Source organism: Aythya marila, assembly GCF_965140915.1.
Source record: "Aythya marila genome assembly, contig: HAP1_HAP1_SCAFFOLD_182, whole genome shotgun sequence".
NCBI classification, from domain to species: domain Eukaryota; kingdom Metazoa; phylum Chordata; class Aves; order Anseriformes; family Anatidae; genus Aythya; species Aythya marila.
The window spans coordinates 335,519-348,854 of record NW_028137536.1 but is presented as its reverse complement, the minus strand read 5'-3'; the positions used below and the strand labels follow the sequence as shown (position 1 = coordinate 348,854).

The window sequence follows — 13,336 nt, the reverse complement described above, 5'->3', positions numbered from 1 at the left end:
ACTTGTCAGAATTATCAGAAATTGTACGAATGTATGTGTGTCTTCACAGAGGACTCACCTGTACATCAGGTCCAGAGGAAAGTTTAGGAAAAGGCCGGTTCAATTCCACTGCCTTCTTTTCTTCTTTTTCAGGTGCTTTAAAAAAAGACAAAAAAAAGTGTTGTCAACGGCAGAAATAAAGAAAGCTGGGTACTTGTTTCCTTTGTGCATTTATTTCCTTGTGTCCCATGAGAGAGAGAGAGAAAGGCTACAATGTGCAAGCCATTCAGCATTTATCCATGAAGCAGATCCTGAGCAAACTGAACTTGCTCAATATGGGAAGCACCTCACTGGGGCAGGCATTAAAGCATCTTATTACCTGTTAGTTTTGTGCTCCATAAAGATTTCTGCTCTGCTGGGGCAGGTCCGGGTTGTGCTGAGGGAGCTGGCACATCTCCTTCACTCTGCTGCATCCGCAGAGCTTTCTCACGCTTTATTTCTTCCAAGGTTTTAACACGCACTTCTCCTTCTGGCTTGACTTTTCCTGCCGGCTCCTTCGCCTGCCCTTTGCTGGGCCCGGACAGAGCGAGCTGCTTCTTGGACTCACCCTGAATTTTGCTCTTGCTATGGCATTCTCCTGCTTTTTTCTTCTCTTCTACCAAGCGATTATTCTTTTTTTCAGACAAGGCTTCAGAGAAAGTTTGCATGCGACCTGCACGAGCAGCTCTTGCCCCTGCGCTGGAATCTTCAGTTTTACCGTGCCCTTCAGCCTCGGCTTTGGCTTGAGGTTCGCGTCTCTGAAGAGCTTTCTCACGACGGATTTCCTCCAGTGTTTTCACATGGATCTCTCCCATCGGCTTAGCAGCCTTCCCTGTCATCATCAAGAAATGAGGAGAAGCACCAACATTTAAAGAGAGTCCAGCAATATTTTAAGTCTCCAAAATTTGTCAGAGCACTAAGGAAAACTCATCTTGAGCGTTCCCAATAATGCATCTTAGAACAATATCCTTAGAACAACATTCTCCTCCTCCTCTGAGCCACTTGTATTTTGAAGACCAGCCCTATCCAGAGAGAACTGCTACACAGAAATGCTGCTTTACTTTATTACTTTTTCAGACTGCATTTCAAATTCCTGCTCCTGGCAGTGGTTCTATTCTAATTGTACGTAACGGTTCACAGAAGCAGCTAAAAACCTCGACAAGGCACAAGTAGAAAATAAACACACACCTAGAGCCAGAGTTCTGATAGTGGCTGTCAGAAGAGCTTCAGCACTCAACCAAGAGGCGTCAGTTCTTTGTTTTCGTTTAAATTAGTTTGTAGGGATGTATGAAAGCAGTCCAAGTTCGTGGAAAGGAAGGAGGAGAAAGCATATTTAAGATCTAGCTGTTACCTCTCTCAGTACTGGTCTGTTTAGGAGGTAATCCCAGCCTGTCCTTCAGAGACTTGGGAACTCGAACTGCAAAACAGAAAAAGAACGAATTAGGGAGGCTGCATAATGTCAACTTCAGGTTCACATTTCAAAACAAGACAGGAAAGGTAACTTTGAATCCCAGTGATTACGACCTCAGCCAACATGCAAAAAGAAACATCACTGGAAAAGGACAAACAGAAAGACTAAATACGAAACCCAGGAATCCAATCCAGATGCCCGTTTAGTACCTGTCTCTCTCTTGGGTGCTTTGTCAGCATTTCCCGGAGCCTCTACCTTCTTCCCCAGCCTTTCAGCAAGGCTGCGCTTCACTGGAAGGCTGCCTACATCATCTTCAGAGAAAACAAGGAATATTGTAAGAACTTTTCTTTGCAGGAAGGTTTGAGAACAGTCAACAATAAGCTTCTCTTTTTCAAGCATATTTTCATAGAATTGCCTTTCAGCTGCTAAATGATTTATTTTTTTTTTTTTCCATTTCTGCCGTCAACACAGATCTCCACTGCAATGTATTTTCCCTTCATACATCACAAATACTCTTTAATGCAGTCATATATAGAAGGCAGCACCTACGTAACAGCTCGTAAAAAGTTCTCACCCGCGGAGGCTTTCCGTTTTCCTTGTCTATCAGCAAGATCTACTCGAACCACAGGTTCCTCCCCTAAAACAAAAGGGAATTTTTTTTTCTATTTCACAGAAACCAGTAGCCAACAGAAATATTATCCTGTTAGCCCATGTCCAAAAAACCCTAGTCAGACACTGTTTTGACAGCTAGACCACACAAACTCATATTTTAACTATAATTAACATGGAAAAAAAATATTAATAGTCTCAGTGCTTGCTTCAAATTCCAGCTGAGATAGTAGAGAGTGAATCTGAGTCTGCTTGACACCTATACTTTGTGCAGAACAAAGCTGCATAAGCAAGCAGAATATTCTTAGGTGCAAATGCTGAGAAATATTCCTTTCTAAGGTGAATGTCTACAAGTAAAAGTACTTCCACACTTTTTTCCCTTTAAAAGGCATTTGCACAGCTCTAAACAATTTATACACAAACTCCTGTCATACTGTGTCCACACCTGCCACTGTACGCCTCTTTAATGCTTCAGAAATTGCTTCTTATATAGCACTGGCTTCTACAGCTCGCTCTTCTCGTTACTCTTCTGTTTTTCAGTTACCCCCCTATTGGCATACTGACACTTTTTTTTTTCTCCTGCCACTGCACTTAACCTGAGCACCAAATCTTTCCAGTACAACCAGGGACTTTAAGCATAAAAGCACGTTTTGAACAGAAGGCAGCACCAGAAGGCTAACATGGGTGAATTGTTTTAATTATTGCTTAACCCTCCAGTTTAGGAGTAATGAAATCAAAACAAAAGCATTCATTATTACCTTTCTTGGAAGACACTGTCACAGTTCTCACCACTGTCCGGACATTTTCCTCTTCTGGAGCAGGAAAAATCATAGAATCAACGGGACGAAGAGAAGATCTTGAAGAACCTTCTGTTCAGAGCAACCAAAACATAAGGAAGTTTACCCAACATAAAAAACTATCACAAAGAACAAAAAACTTTAAATGATTTGTTACTGTCAAAAATACAGCAAGCAGAGCATGTAAAGAAGAGAGGTGACTAATTTGCCTCTGGTTGCCCTTTGGACTCCCATTTAGAATACCAGCTGGCTGAGAATCAGGTTGCTTTATGCCCCCAGCTAAAAATGGAAGTCTGTCCCTCAAGCAGCTCCCAGTCACCATCACCTGCCGTGAACAGGATAAGAAAGTAGGCAATATTAACTCACCACCGTGTCTCTTATTTTTTTCCTTCATCTTCTGCCATTTGATTTCCTCAAGTGTTTTTATTCCAAAATTCAGATTGCCCTCTGAAAACAGGAAACAGTTCATGAGACAGGCTTAGAGGCACTCACTGAGGACCACAGGTCCTCAGGCTTCTTAGCGCTCAGGAACTTTCTGAAGTATTTCGAATAAAGCCTGTCAACACTCCTCACAAGTGAAAGAGCCATAGAACCAATGGCATTTTGCCCCTCCTTTCATCCTTCAGGGTTCAAAATGTAGTTTTAATTTTAATCCATTTACACAATATTAGATCCCTCTATCGTTAGATATGGCTTATCAACAGTGGTTGCAAGGCTGCACGTGCAGCCATTTAAACTCCATGCTGTGGCCCTGTTTTGTTCTCCAAAAGTAAAGAAAAGGAGTTCACCTTTCTGACCCAATGGGCACATGATGGTATTAATGGCAGAAATGAGATCATGGAAATAACCGACTCCATTCAGCACCCCTACATTTTGTTGTGTTTTTACACCACGCTGCTTTTGACTTAACTGTCAAGTTCTTCTGATTTATCCTACTAAGGTGCTGGCATACCTTGTTTAGTAGTAATAGAACTGCCTTTCCGAGTGGAAATCACCCGTAATCCATTTTTGCCTTCCGCAGCTGGATGCTGGACGGGAGTTTTAGTTTCTTCTCCTTCCTCAGAAAGTTGGTCTGAAGGGGAAAAATCGATTCAGTTATGCATAGACCAGGTTGGTCATGATTACGTAGCTCATGCAGTGACACTTCAGCCCATGGTTCATATAAAAAACTTTGTTGCTGTTTTGTTTTGTTTGTTTGTTTGTTTGTTTTTAAACAGCTACACTGACCTGATGAACTCCTAAGTAGAATACACTAGGACAAAACATCTAGGACTCTAGATTCTCTCTGCAGCTTTAACTACTACACAACACATTGCTCTTCAGACAGAAAAAAGAAATTTCCTTCCTAGTTTCACATAGAACTTTACACAAAAGACCAGCTAAAGCCAGGAGTGGTTCTAAGCTTTCCTCCAACGTTTCAGCTTCTGTCCACTGACTGCCAGACAAAGCCACCAGTGACCTGGCCAGACTGCCTGCCCTATCGCTAGTCAGACCTCAGGTCATCTGTGATTTATACACTCATTTACAGCACAGATTCCTTCAAGAACCAAAGATTTAACACATTCATTTACAGCACAAATTCCTTCCAAGAACCAAAACATGCTCACCATCATCATCTTCATCATCATCTGCAGCATTGATTACAACTGGAGGGTGTGTAGGGCTTGGGACATTTTCAGAGTTTTCCACTTTCGTCACCCCCTTAGCTGTGGAGAGGGATTTGACTGGACAGAAAGTTTGTTTTGCTGCAGTGACATCTGAGCCACTTTCAGATCATCGTCCGCGCACTCAGGCGGACTTGGCAGTGTAGCTAGAGGAAGAGGAGGATCATCGGTAATATGGCAGTTTAAAACTTTGACCACAATGCAAAGAGATGGTAGCAAAGGCAGATAACCCGCACAGACAACGAATTCAGCATCTCCTTTTGCCCATCCCATCACTGCTTACACCGTGAACAATGATTTCCCTTCCAACAACAACACATCTCCCTACCACCCAGCAAAAGCGGAAACAACAGGAAGCAAACTGCAAGGCAAACATCACACAAAGCAAAGAGAAGCTGAGCACGAAAGCAGAAAACAAACACCAGCAGTACACTCGGTGCAGTACACCTATGACTGCAGACCTTTTCCTGCCCTCACAAATGAACAGTTACCTGACGCCCCCTACAGGATTGGCACCCACTAAGTAATACTCAAAATTAATTCTTCAGCGCTTAAAGAAAAAGGACCTAAACTCACTCTTGCTTGGTGGTAAGAATTGTCCATCGATGTAACGTCCCTTTGCATGATGAAAAGCACAGTTGGCTTTCTGACAGCCTCCCGGCTGGTTCTCCCAGTAGCAAGGAATCTCACTGCGCTTTTTCTGAAGACAGAAAGAAAGAAAAGCTCGTGATAACATGCACCTGAGGCTTGCAAAGAGATGCACAGCTCCAGATCGTGACAGCTGTCACAACACAGTGCTGAAACAGCATTCCAAAGGTCAGTTTCTCAGTTAAGTGTAGTATTTCTGGGCATATTCACAAAGTTTGCATAAGCTGTAACCACTATGCACATTTAGTTTGGTCATCACTCAGTTTGAGAAGACAGGCACTCTCAGACATCACTTGAGGGTGGCTTAAACTAATACACCTAGGATTATACTAGGATTATTCAGAGGGAAAAAGAACATCTGAAATTGCCTAGGTTAACCCTGTCTAGAACTACTTCTTGGAGACTTAGTTCTGCTGCACCTTTAACTTTCCCCACTTCCTACCCCAGGCAGCTACAACAGCGTTATCTGAAGGACTGTGGGTCAGAAGACACCTGATAGTTCATTATCAAGCCTGCTCCCATGAGGATAGAACAGCCTGTTTATTACCCCCCTGCTCCAGCACGTTTTAGCAGTCTATTTAACAGCTATTCTGCATCTCTTGAGAAAACTGTCAGCATCTAATAAAAAAAAATAAACAAATATCTTGCTAAGACATACCTAAGGCATTGATTTTATTTCCCTCTGCTTCCTCCCACCCCCTCTCTTGGTAACAGAAACCAGTATGATTTTGAAGCAAACAAATCTATCCTGCAAAAGCGCAATCAGTACACCTACGGCACTGAAAAATGCTTTTGTGGATTTATTTTGAGAACACATTGTTAGGCACTCACGTCAATTTCCATGTGTCTGAATCGGCAGACATTCCTGAAACAACGACCCTCCTGCCACAGCTTGCAGACCGTCTCATTGCCCAGAGCAGCTTCGCAGTGGCGGTAGGCACATTTGTCTCCCTGGAACCAAAAGGAAACCAACAAGGAAAATAGAGTACAGCCTCAAAAATGGCCATGCTGCTGCCTAATGGTGCTACAACTGAATTCACAATCTATCTGGTTCTCAAGTTAACCAAAGACCAGTGTGCTTCCTCCTCCTAATCTACTCCTTCCTGAAAAAAGGGGAAAAAAAAAGCAAAGCAAAGGAAAGCCAGCCATACCTTGCTACAGGTAGAATAGAAATAGAAGTAGCAATCGTCTCCTTGTTTAGACATGCCGACGAGTTCTGCTAACAAGCTCGGGTTCTCTCCACAGGGACTTCCTCTGCTCTTGGAGAGAGCTGTCTTCACCCTTGCTTGGGCTGAAAGTCTTCTACTGGCTTGTGATCAGTGAAATCTCCTTTTTAAAAGTAACCCGAAAGAAAGTAACAAGTGAAAAATAATGAGGAACAAACATTTTTCCAGCTTTCTTCAGTTAATCAAATCAAGTTATCAGTCTCTCAAAGAGAGCAAAGCCTTGAAATCAGCTGTTACATGAACTAACTAAATATTAAAGTTCTGTAAAGCTGCCAGGAGCTTTGTCAGCAAGCGTTCTCTTCCACATCCTCAATAATATGACCTGGAGCACATCTGGAAGCCTGAAAACGGAGTCACTCCTTAAAAAACCACCTGATGATACATGCAAGTCAATAATCAACTATGGCTACAAATAACTTCTCTAGAACACAGTTAGGACGCATTAAACAGCACGTTCCAGGCCCTGTGGGTCTTCGATTTCACCTACCTGGACAACCTCAGCAAAGTTATCGATCTTCAAAGGCTTCCAGTTAACTGCTCCTGTAGGCCGAACCAAGACTGAATCCGTGAATTAATAATAAAGGGGTAGGAAGAATTTTCCTCCTCACTTTGCCAAGGGAACCTCTCATCCACAATTCAAACATAGGATGCGCTTTTAAACAGCTTATAACTAAGAGAGGAAGCAAGTCCATTTGAATGCTCTCTCAGACTGGATGCAGCCACGGTTAGTTAGCTCTTCAAAAAAATAAAAAACAAAAACCAAAACAAAACAAAAACAAAAAAAAAAAACAGCGCATTTAGAGATGAACTCGTGATTCAAAGTGGCTGCAAAAATGAGGCTCCATCTTCCACAGCCGGACAATTTAACTTTTTTTTTCTTTTTTTTTTTTTTAATTTAAAATTCAGCATGTTCCAATCTCTGGTCTTCAAGATTTCTTCACCTATTAAGAAAACACAAAAACCTTTCCCCGTCTTTATTACCTGTACAGCAAAAAACATACCAGTGCATCTAAATCCACAGATGTGCATACGCATACACACATCTGTGTTTATACACACACGAGGAGGGAGTGAGAGAAAGTTAGCGAGAGCGACAGTGAAAATCAGAATTTTTGCCTTTTCGACACAGAGAACGCGTAAAAATTCTCTCATTTTGAGGGAACTAGAAAAAAATGGAGGCTCTGCAAAAGATTTTGATGAGTATGCCTTCGAGGCCGATGCTTTGTAACATGAGGGATCTGGGGGCCAGCACACAAATATGCATACGGATGTACATGCATACAGGATAAACATATCTATACACACAAGCGTGCACAGTAGATGTTGTATGATCTCCATATCGAGAACAACTCGTAGCCCTGATCAGACATGTAGAGTTGCAATCAATTAACAGCAGCAAGACAGCAGATCAAGGGTACAGCAAGCTTTGAGAGGCAGGGGAATGCTCACTTTGCCAGTGGCACGGCTGCATGATACCAAGGATTTTGAATTACTTTGATTTTTTGGAAGCAATTTGGTTTTTCTTTCTGCGCTGTAGCTGTGGTGGTTTTACCGTGCTGGGCAGCTAAACCCCACAACCGCTCTCTCACTCCCCCTCCTTTAGATGAGGAGGGGGAGAAGTAAAGCAAAGAACAACTCACGGGTTGAGATAAGGATAATTTAATTAAAGGGAAAAAATTATAATAATTAAATAAAGACTACCATGAACTAAACAATTTAACTAAGGGGAAATAAAAAGGGAAAGGGGAAAAGGGAGGGGAAAAGGAAAAATAAAAAGAAGGGAGGAAAACAAACAAACAAAATAAATGAAGGCTATATGGAAGTGCAGAGGAAAGAAATTACTCTCTACTTCCCACAAATGAGCCATGATTGACCACGTCCTTGAAGCAAGGCCTCAACGCACGCAGCCGGTGTTCGAGAGGAGGACCGACGTTTTCCCAACGAGAGCCCACCCCTCCCCTCTTCTTCCCGTTTCCACCTTTTATTGCTGAGTGGGACATCACATGGTATGGAATATCCCTTTGATTGGTTTAGGTCAGCTGCCCTAGTGATGTTTCTCTCCTCACCTTTTTGCCCACCCCCTAGGAGGGTTAGAGAAAGGCCCAATGCTGTGCCACTGCTGCTCAGCAGTACACACAACACTGGTGTGATAACACTGCTGTTCCAGCTACAAGTACAGAGTACGGCACTGTATGGGCTGCTGCAGGGAAAGTAAACATTCCAGCCAGACCCAGTACAGTAGCAAATACCACAGGTTTGCCATCACGTGCTGTTCCCTAATCCATATATCCATCATCAGCCATTGCTGCAGGATCATGAAAGGTTAGAGAAGACGACTTAGGTCCAATTTAACAGCCAATGAGTTTTCGATGAGCAGAGCTGCAACAGATTTTATTTCGCCACAAGCATTTTTTTTTCTTTTTTTCTGATATGAAGTCAGAAATTTTGATTTTTTTTTTTTTTAAAGACACTAAATGTCACAAAACCTGCAACCAGACCAGATAAAGTTCAATTCAGAGTGATTCTGAATCCTTTCATTAAAACGCTGCACATTTCTGTGCAAATTATTTCTGACTCTTCTGGACAAAAGTGGATGAAATAGTTCTTACAAATTAATAATAAAAGGTTGGAAGCTTTTACTCACACAAACACTAGTGAATTTTCCAGGAAATATTGTTTTGGCAGGGAATTTTCCCAAATCTAAAATAAAGAGAGGAAAAGTTGGGTTCTCATATTAGTTACTGCTTTTGACTGCTGGACAAAGGGAATAAAAACAGTAGTTAAGTGCAAGGTTTCCTTCTCTTCTTTAGTATGGATAGGAATCGTCACTTCGGACCTTTAGCACCTTCAGAAACACACCCAGTGCCATGCAGGTTCCTCTGCAGCTACTTCTAACAATTACTGGTGCTCCTTAGCATGGAAGTTTGACTCAAAACACTCTCCAGATTTAGCTCTTTTGACTGCCCAAGGAGCTCATCATTTTGCTTGTTGCCTTCCATTTTCCTGAACACACCGGGAACGCTGTTCAGAATCTGAATGGATCTGGTCTAAGGAATGGGAAGAAAGCAAAACCAACGATACCTTGCAGTATTCCAAATTCCAAAAAAGCAGTCTCATTTTAAAAAGGACCTCAAAAGCTTTTTTTTTTTTTAAACTGACATCTGCCAACATAGCAATCCAAGCGCTAAACCAACTGAAGTTGCCCCTGAAAGCCTGAATAAAAATGAGTAACTCTGGTGCACTCAGCAGGTCTGTAATAGAAGTTGGTAAGGGTTTTAGATTTCTTTTTTTTTGCTCCAGGGTGCTGGTAAAATTTTTGCATTAAGAGATTTTGAACCTTTTGTACCAAAGAATTAGAGATGCGCTACAGTGCCAGTAGCTGGGGGTCTGGAAATACACACCAACAAGTGTCATAAGCTTTGCCTTTGCTGAAGGAAGATGAATAGTACAAAGAAAATCTGTCTAGTTTGTTTTACAGGCTTGTCTTTCTCAGTACGGAACAAACTGACCTCCCTGGTCTAACTTTGCAGTGCCTATTCTGCCTTTGTCCTGCAGAGAAGAGCAAGAAAGGAACAAATCTATTTTTGCACCCCAAAAACGCATTAGAGGAGGATTATCACACCCACCTAAGGGTACTTCCTTGTTTGTTTATAAAGCACAAAGCATTTCTCTTGGACAGTCTCTGTTGCTGGCCTCTTTTGTGCCTTCCATTTATAATAAAGATATTAAGATGCTTACCCCTTGCTTGTTTTTTTTTTTTTTATTATTTGTTTGTTTGTTTGTTTTTGTTTTTTTTAAAGAACAGTGGAAGTGGAGAGTCGGATGACAAGCAAGAACAAACACTAGAAACTCCTTGTTCTGCCCCTGCTTTTTAATCACCCAGCATCACCCCGGCTGCAAAACAGCCTCTGCTGATTTACCTGCTTGTTAAAGCACCCCACAGGCTGCAAGTGCGGTGTGCTAGGTGTCAAGTTATATTTAACGGTGCACACGTAACCATTCATCTTCCCACAGTCGAAGCACAGAACAGCCTCTTGCTAACACAACTCATCCCTGCTGCTGCAAGAAACCTCATGGCCTGCAGGAAAACCTCAAGCTAAGAGTTCCAAAGCAAAAGCAGAAAACGCATCATTTGTACTCTTTCTATTTGAGGGAATTCTAGCTGCTAAATGCTGCCTACATCTGAGGGCACGTTCTGAGGCTGCCGGGAAGGACACTCAACACCCACTGACAGCAGGAGTGCAAAGATGCCAGCCAAGAAGGCAAAGGTTAGAGCTGAACGCTGCCTCAGCTTCCTCCAGCAGCCAGCTGGGGGTCACCTTTCACCACGCTCTCTGAGACTCGGAGCCCCGAGTTACCGCAGCCGCCACGTACAGCTGCTCCTTGCTGGCCCAAACTATTTGAAGAGTCTTCAGACTTCAGGGACCTGTTTTACGACAGCCTCAAGATCAAATTCATCTGTTCCTGAAGGCGCTGATCGTCCTGCTGTTTCTGTAGCTGTCAAAGAACAATCCTGAACTGAGGCACTCGTCTGATCAAACAGTGCTTCGGCACAGATTTGTCTTTAGCTTGACACATCAAGGTGAAGAGGAATCGATTCTTGCAAGCAACCTCTCAAGCAGGGATCTAATAAGGTGACCAAAACGACAGATCTGTTGTGCAGATCTGAGCACGTCACTCTGCAGGGAATCACTTTCAAGCCTAAGATGTTTCACCCATCTCCCTGCCCCAGAGCGACACAAGGAAAGCTCTTAAGCAATTGCTAGCCTCTCCTCAGTGCTCACGAGTCCCAAATCACTAATTTTACAATATATAAACCATGGCAGCTGGCACCTAGATGGCACACGGTGACACTGCACACGTTGGCAGTGCTGTCAGGAGCTGGAAAGTCAGGGGTGAGGGGGTTAAGGGAAAACCACACATCAGTTTAGCAACTTGGCTCCCGTAGGATACTTCCTACGGCAGGAGTTTTAGCAAAGTCCCTCCCTCAGAGGGACCTGCTGGCTAATTAAAACAGGACTTCTGCTGGAGCAGTCAGAAGGCAGCAGGGTATCAGGAGATATCCAGTGGGCATCACCGTCAGCCTGTGGCAGTTTGGGGTCCAGGTATCAGTGGTTATGCGTGGTTTTCTCTGCTTCACTTTCTCCAAAGCTGTGAAAAAATAGTTCTTTTACAGCACTGTACAGTCACACGTTACGGATGGAACCAGCTGCATCAACTTCCAGTACGACGGTGTTAGAAAAAGGTGCCTTTGGTGGTCAGGAGCACAACAGCTGTGGTGAGGTGTTATTTAAGTGTGTTCTTACATCTGAGTTTCCTCATAGCAGTATGTAGCTGAGGGGGTCCAGGTTTCCCAGGTAAGATTGATGTTTTTTCTCCTACCAAGCACCAGCTCAGTATACAAAGCTCTGTTAATAACACCCAAGCGTGTAGATGTTAAACTGAAACTGCTTTTAAACCTATTTGTTGTTACGAAAATAGCTTAATACACCATCTTCACAGGGTAAAAATTCACATGGAAGGACAAAAAAACCCAGAAGCGCTTCCTGAGCTTCAGTTTACCAACAGCACCATCGGATTTAGATCCTGGCCTGGCAGCCAGGATGCAGGGTCTGTAAGCATTGCTGCGATGTGCAAGTGCCAAGGCAGGTTTCTGGCCTGCCCTGAATAAAATACCTTTTTTTTTTTAATACAAACAGCGTGCCAGGTACGCTGTAATGCCAATGTGCCAGCTCAATAGAGGATGTCAAACAACAGAGGCGTTTATCCTAATTTCTGGCATGAAAACACTTTTAACAGCATTCTTTTCATGAAGAAAACCCTCTCTATCTTCTCCAATGCTCCAGGATCTGCTGCAGCTGCAGCAGCCGCGCTGGTACAACCCACATCTTTGCCAAATCTTTTCAATAATTGTGCTTTACCTCGGCAATGTTGAGGTCACTCCTCTTCCTCCTCCAGCTGAGCAAGCAGCTCGCTGGCTCTGCCACACCGCAGGTGCGGAAGCGAAAGCTGGGAACACAGGAGTCAAACTCTCAGTGCTCACAAAGCCACCAGGGCAGAGGGCTGACACAGAGGCACCCCGGATCCGCTCTCCCTCCCCGCTGCGAGGCTCGCAGCAGCCCCAACCCGAAGCACACACAATGCTTCGCATGGTGATGTCACCGCTGATTCTGAGTCCCCACGTGAGGATCTGCTTCACCACTCTCAACGTTGGTGTTGGTTTTTGATTTTTGTTTTTTTTTTTTTTTCTTTTAAACATTCTCAGCTTATGGGAAACCATCAGGTAAACCACAGATCGCTAGGGAAGAAGGCCCACACGAGGGAAGTCCGTGCTTTTCTTCCAGGCAGTGGCACGTGCTTTAACACGCCGCGTTCGACAAAGCAGCTCTCCCCGTTTTGCTCAGTGGCAACAGGCACGACTGCAACGCACACAGGTGTAGGCAGCACCTGCAGGTCCCAAACCCTTAACCCGTTTTTAGAGAGCACCAATTTTTTAAGTAGTGCTTTTCCCTTAATCCATGACCCCTTCTTTCCTTTATTTCTATCGGGTGGCTCTCCTCCATTTTCCTCCTCAGTGTCTGAGCAGACACTGGGAATCGTTTCCGGAGGAAGGGCACGGCTGAAGCTCCTCCATCTACTCTCCGAGAAAAGAGAGTATGTTAAAGAATACATCTTTCCTTTCTTTTCCCTTTTTTAAATACAATTTCTGAAATCAACGCTGCGGCCTGGCAGCAAATACCTACGGGACTAAAGGTGATTCCTCATCCTCACTGTAACGTTGTAGTTAACCTCCCAACGAACCCATCTCCCCAGGAAGCGGCCATTTGAGATGGGAAGGGGCAGAGCAAGAGGAAGCTCTCCTTAGCCTAGCTCTTCCCCCAACACCACCTCGCCACCCAGCACCAAATTCAACTCACCTGCTCCGCCCGATCACTCGAACGGGCGTCCGACGCTGGCACACGC

The 13,336-nt window shown here is 43.7% G+C and overlaps 1 pseudogene across 1 annotated transcript; it reads right to left on the bottom strand.

Moving 5' to 3' along the window:
- Positions 1-341: 341 nt before the first annotated feature.
- Positions 342-6,352, bottom strand: LOC309890734 (zinc finger CCCH domain-containing protein 11A-like; annotated as a pseudogene). Its single transcript has 9 exons — positions 6,299-6,352; positions 5,979-6,098; positions 5,076-5,199; positions 4,443-4,645; positions 3,788-3,907; positions 3,224-3,282; positions 1,639-1,816; positions 1,370-1,435; positions 342-850 (listed from the first exon to the last, which is right to left on the bottom strand). The product of its transcript is annotated as a zinc finger CCCH domain-containing protein 11A-like (transcript).
- Between the last annotated feature and the right edge of the window lie 6,984 nt (positions 6,353-13,336).